Source organism: Equus caballus, chromosome 25 (assembly GCF_041296265.1).
Source record: "Equus caballus isolate H_3958 breed thoroughbred chromosome 25, TB-T2T, whole genome shotgun sequence".
Taxonomy (NCBI): Eukaryota; Metazoa; Chordata; class Mammalia; order Perissodactyla; family Equidae; genus Equus; species Equus caballus.
The window spans coordinates 46291831-46297882 of NC_091708.1; positions in this window are offsets into that span (position 1 = coordinate 46291831).

Below are 6052 nucleotides of genomic sequence, written 5' to 3' on the forward strand. Positions count from 1 at the left end.
TAGGAGCTGGGGTGGGGGCTTTGTGGGTGCAGAAGGGCAGAAAACCCAGGTCGGTGAGGACACGGGCCTGGGGGGCATGGGCTGGCCCTCCCCAGTGGCCAACCTGGAGGCCAGGCTGAGGAGGCACCCCCCAATCTGTGGGGGCAGCCGTGGTGGGGGCCTTTAGGAGTCCTTCTGGTGACAGGCTGGGGGCAGAGAGGCCAGCCACGGAGATGGCACTGCACCTCAGGAGGAGGGCCCTTCCCACCCACTATCTCCCCGTCCCTGAACAGGAGCTCCTTCCACATGAACAGTTATGGAAGAGTCGTGACATCTGGAATGGCCTATGACTGCGTCAAGAGAGGGAAACTGCACCAGGAAGATGCTCCTGGGTGGCCCCGGTCCTCAGTCCACTCTGGGTACCATCATTTTTGCTACATGGAAAGAGATGATCCAGACTCCAGGCCAGGGGGTCCTGCTGCTCTGTCTCTCCACCCCTGGGGCAGTAGGACACCAGCTCTGACATTGAGTAAGCCTGGGATCAAATCCCAGTTCGGGACTCCCATTTCATAGATGTGGAAACTGAGGCCCAGAGAGGTTAAGCAACCTGCCTAAGATCATGCAGCGTCAGGATTGGAACTAGCGTCTGACTGCTCAGCTAAGCTTCCCACCTCCTCACCTGACTCACAGATGAGGATAGTGTAGTGGTCAGTGCCAGGGGTGGCTGCAGAGACCCAGGAGCTGCAGGGTGGACCTGCTCATAAACTATGAAGTGCCTGAGGCAGGGCGGGCAGGGTTACAGCACATGAACTGCTCACCTGGTGGTGTTCCCCAGGGCTGACCGAAAGTCTGGAGCTGGTGGCAGGAAGGCCTGGCACCCCCACCCCTCCCTTCCCGGACAGGCACTGGCTCCCTGGAACCGTCTGGCTGACCACTCACCGCCATTTTACTATTTTAGGGCCTGGAAAATTATTATTCATGACAGCAAACTTAAAAATGAAACAATAAGCCTGTCCTTTTAAAAAGCAAATTGCGACGCCAGAATATTCATGAGCTGTGACTTCATGGGAAGCGGCAGCCTCAGCCTCCGGGAGATCATCCTTGGTTAAGTCAGCAGCAGAGGAATTTGGGGAAGCGCGCCTGTCACTCCCAGGAAACGGGAGATTAATCCTTTCCTGTTTGCGGGGCCCCTTCGCAGGCGCATTTTTAATGTGATAATTAATTAACCTTGGGACCGCTCACATTTCCCAGGCTCCCGAGCGAGGGGCGCGGCCGGCTCTCCATCCCAGTTCCGCACACGGCGGCCACTCAGAACTGACCTGAGCTGAGAGGACCAGGCCAAAGCTGGGGGGAGGCTCCCTGGTGGAGGCGGGGTGGGCAGCTCTGGGCACGGGACACCCCCGCACTAGTAAAGGCCCGTGACCTCTCGACTGGGGGTGGACTAGGGTACCCCCAAAACTCAGGTCCACCTGGAACCTCAGAACGACTTTACTTGGAAATAGGGGCTTTGCAGATGTACTTACTTAAGGATCTTGTGGTGAGATCCTCCTGGATCTGACTGGTATCCTCTAAGAAGAGGAGGGGACACAGAGACACAGAGAGGAGTGGGGGATGTGGGACACACGGGGAAAGCCAAGGGAAGATGGGGCAGCGACTGGAGCAACGCATCTCCAAGACGAGGAACACCGAGGATTCCTGGCGACGCCAGAAGCTGGAGAGAGGCCTGGACCAGATCCTCCCTCACAGCCCCCGGGGAACCGGCCCCGCCCGCACCTTGAGCTCAGGCTGGAGGCCTCCAGAACCGGGAGAGGGTAGATTCCTGTTGCTTGAAGCCCCTGGTTTGTGGGCTTTGTTACGGCTGCCCCAGGACACTCCCACATATGGTGACCAGCGACCACTGGGAGGTGGGGCGGGAGGGCAGCTGAGGAGGCCTGAGGAGCCGGATCCCCCCCCAGCATGGCAGCCGGGGGCCTGGGGCTGGCTTTCACAACAAACAGGGTAAGTGACCAGATGCTGGCCCCTCCTCTCTCTGGGCCTGAGGTTCCCCACCGCAGGGGGTTGGGCCAGACCTGTGCTTTTCAAACTGGGTTCCCCATGCACCCCCTGGAGCGGTGGGAGCTGTTTCCTCTTGTTGGAGTGCCTCAGTTTCCCTGCACGCACCACTTCCTCCCTCCTGCTGTCTGGAGAGCTTAGTCATTCTTTATGGCCATTCCCGTTACCCTTGGTGTTGGGGGAAGGGGGATGCTGGCCGAGCTGCTGCGTCCTCAGAGCTTGGCACCCCCAACATCGTCGGGCCCCCTCCCAGTCTCCCAGCCGGAGCCCTCTACCTGCTGTCGCCGCCCGCAGGACCATGGCTCGTCCCTGCCCCCTAGTGGCTGCCTGGAGGCACCGCTGAGTGGATGCTGTTTGAGGGTTTGGGCCTCCTGGGGTGCTTAGCCCTGGGGCCCAGAGGACCAGACCTGGAGCCCCTCTTGCCACGAGACCCTCCCCAGCCTTTGCGGCCCACCCATGCCCACTTAGAGTGGGGGCTGAGTCTGGGTGGCAGTTGGCAGGGGTGGGGAGACCATGGAGGGGACCGTCATCCCCTGGGCTGCCAACATCCAGGGCCACTGGGGCTCTTCCCGGGCACTGTCGGTGCCGGGCGCGGGCCAGGACCAGGGTGGGCCCTGCCAGCTCAACCCAAGCCTCCAAGCCCAGGCCGGCTCTGCCCACGCGGGGGAACCTCGAGCCCGTGACTCCCGGCTGGGCCCTGGCCTGCCACACTCAGACCAGTCCGGCCTTCTTCCTGAGAGGGACAGCGACCACGAGAACCGTGTGGAGGGGGTCACGGTGTGCGCTCCCTCCCCGCCTCACTCCTGCTGCCCCCCAGCACCTGAGCAGCGCCCAGCACCCAGTGAACACGGGCTGTCCCCCCCACCCCACCCCAGGCTGGCGCACCATGTCTGGGTCTTGGGAGCAGAGGCCGAGCCGAGTTCTCGGGGCACGAAGTGCTTAGGGACCAGCACCGGTGGGCCTGGGAGTACGAGGCAGCGGGCCGGGCCGGGGGGAAGCTGATCTGGGTGCAGGCTGCCGGATGGGGCCTCTGGGTGTCACCTCGGGAGGCAGCTCTCTGCGCTGAGGCCCGGGCAGAGGGGCTGACCCGGGGTCGAGGGGCTGCTGACCGCTCCCCACAGCCGGGCGCAGGTCCCCCCTTGAAGGGGGCCCTCTCCGTGTCCACACGGAAGCCCAGCCCTCACAGAGAAGGGGAAGCGGAGGCTCACAGAAGGAGGAGCCCTCGAGGTCTCTCAGGGACAGAGTGGCCCCCTCGCCCCAGGGATCCTAGGACAGCCCCCGTCACTGCTCCCGGGAGGGGGAGCCACTGTCCCAGGCCCTCTGGGGCAGCTTGCCAGCTCCTCCTGCATTCCCGGGGGTGGAGGGAGGTCGGAGGAGGACTGTCGCTGACTGGCCTCTGCCCTGAGGAGAGCTGCCATGATGGGAGACTGCTTATTTACATCTGGTCTCCTCGGAAACACGCTGCAAGGACGTCCAGTCTGCAGGGGTCTACTCTGGCTATGCGGTTGGCCGTTAGAGGGGTGGGCAATGCACCATGTGCCGCTTGGTGGCCCAGAGAAGGCGCAACCAGGGTGGTCTTCCTGGAGAAGGAGGCCTTGAGCTCTAGGGAACAGGCTATGTTCGCACAGGCAGCCATAAGTCAGTGGGGAATCTTAGCGGATGGAGAGCGCTGGGCTGGGCACACAAGACGAGGCGAGGCCAAGGCCAGGCTTGACTGACAAGGCTGATAAAGGAACAGGGAGCTGCTTTCAGATTCAGACAGCTTATTACTGACATAGCGAAGGGAAGGGGGCTCCTGGGCCCTCGGCCCACATACCAAGAAGGACAACACTGGAACAACTGAGGCCGATGATGCCAACAGGATCTGGGACACTCCGAGGAGCCCCTTCTAGATGATTCTACCATTGGGGCTGCACCTGCCCACATCCGACCCCTGAAGTCATGCTCTCTGAGAGGATGAGTGGCTTTTCCAGTTCTCCCACGGTTTTCATTTTCTCCTTTTTGAAATCCCCGCTTTGAACTTCACAGGGCCATGCTCTTAGAACTTTCTGGTACTATTTTTCCTCAGATTTCTCCATGGGCTCCTCTGTGTAAAGGGGGTGGAGGGTGGGCAGCACCATAGTTCCAGCCACAGCTGATGTGGTGACAGCTGCCCAGTCTTTGTCTCTAGCCCAGGCCTCTCTCCTGGACTTCAGCCCTGGGCTTTCCACCGCCTCCCGGCCACGTCCACTCGGATGCCCCCTGCACCCCCAGGTCACACGTACAGAGCTCAGCACCTTTCCCAGCCCATCTTCTCCTCCACCTCCTGTCCTCTTCCTTCAGGTGGTGGCACTGCCGTGTGCCCTGCCACCCAAGCTGGAGGGGTTCATGTCATCCTTGATTTTGTTCTCATTTACACCTGCCCTCGGTCAGAGGCGTTCCCAAACCCGCTCGCTTCCCGCCTCACCTGCCTCTGTCTTCACTCAGGCAGGAGCTCCTTGACTTTCTCCTGCTTCCGGGCTGGCTCGGGTCCTCCTCCCTCCCCAGGCACGGCCAGTCACCGCCGCGAGCACCGCAGCTCCCCGTGGCCCCACAACCAAGTCCAGGTGCTCTACTGGGGCTTCCTCTGACCCGGCTCCACTCGGCCCCTCCCTCCTCTCCTCCCTTCCTTTCCACCCCTCCCCTCTCCCCTCTTCTCTCCTCTCCCTTCTCTCCCTTCCTCTTCCCTCCCTTCTCTCCTCTCCTTTCTCTCCCCTCTCTCCTCCTTCCCCCTCCCCTCCCGACTCTGTCCAGCAGCACTTCACATGCTGCTCCATCCTTTCCCACATCCTTTGCTCCCTTTTTCTTATTTTTTTTTACAGATTTTACTTTTTTCCTTTTTCTCCCCAAAGGCCCCTGGTACATAGTTGTATATTCTTCGTTGTGGGTCCTTCTAGTTGTGGCATGTGGGACGCTGCCTCAGCATGGTTTGATGAGCAGTGCCATGTCCACGCCCAGGATTCGAACCAACGACACACTGGGCCGCCTGCAGCGGAGCACGTGAACTTAACCACTCGGTCACGGGGCCAGCCCCTGCTCCCATTTCTAACTCCTCCTCAGCCCTCCTGTGTCATTGTGTCCCATAGGCCTCCCTGGTACTACCCCCTCCCGGCCCTGCTGGCCCGGGTTCTCCTGCCCTGTGAGATCACATCGGCTCAACAGTCAGCACTTCCATCTCCTGCATGAGAACCCCCATTCTCAGGACCAGCCTGAATTGTTACTATGTTTTCAGTGAGTAGCCCAGGGTCTGGCCCATGGAGGCAATTAGTGAACTCAAGACCGGACAAACTGAATTCGGACATGATTGGAATGATCATGGAGGAAAATGAGGACATGTTTACAAAACGGTGTGGAGAGCGGCCTGTGGGTGGGAGACGCTGGCACCACCTCCTCATGCAGATGCCCAGCCTCGAGAACAGGAACCGCCTGTAACCACCTCTGCTCAGCAAAGCTTTTAGGAATGAACGAAACTCGGGAGTGCGGTCAGTCACCAGGTCTCGGTCCTGCCCCAACAGCAGCATTCATAGTCGCCACCCCTACAGGAGAGGGGTGCATGGCATCTCACGGGACAGCTTCCTTCCTTCCAGGTGCCCACCAGCTCCCCTAAGTGTCCTTCATCAGTTCTGCAGCCCGAGTGCTGGTCCCACCCCACTTGTCTCTGATAGCGAGGCTTGGGGTGCCGGGGAGAACCCGCATTTCTACCAGGGTCCCAGGGGCTGCTGCTGCGGCTGGTCTGGGGACCGCACTTTGAGAAACTGCTCCAGAGCAGCGCAGCCCAAAGGAAACACAATAGCAGCCACATATACAATTAAACATTTCTAGCGGCCACTTCATTAAAAGGTAAAAACAAACAGGTGAAGTCAATTTCATTATATTTTACTTAATACTCCCAAATACATAATACACATTTACAATACACCCAAACAATTATTTCAACATGTAATCAATATAAAAATCTTATTGGGATATTTTACATTCTTTTTTCCTGCTAACCCTGAGGGAT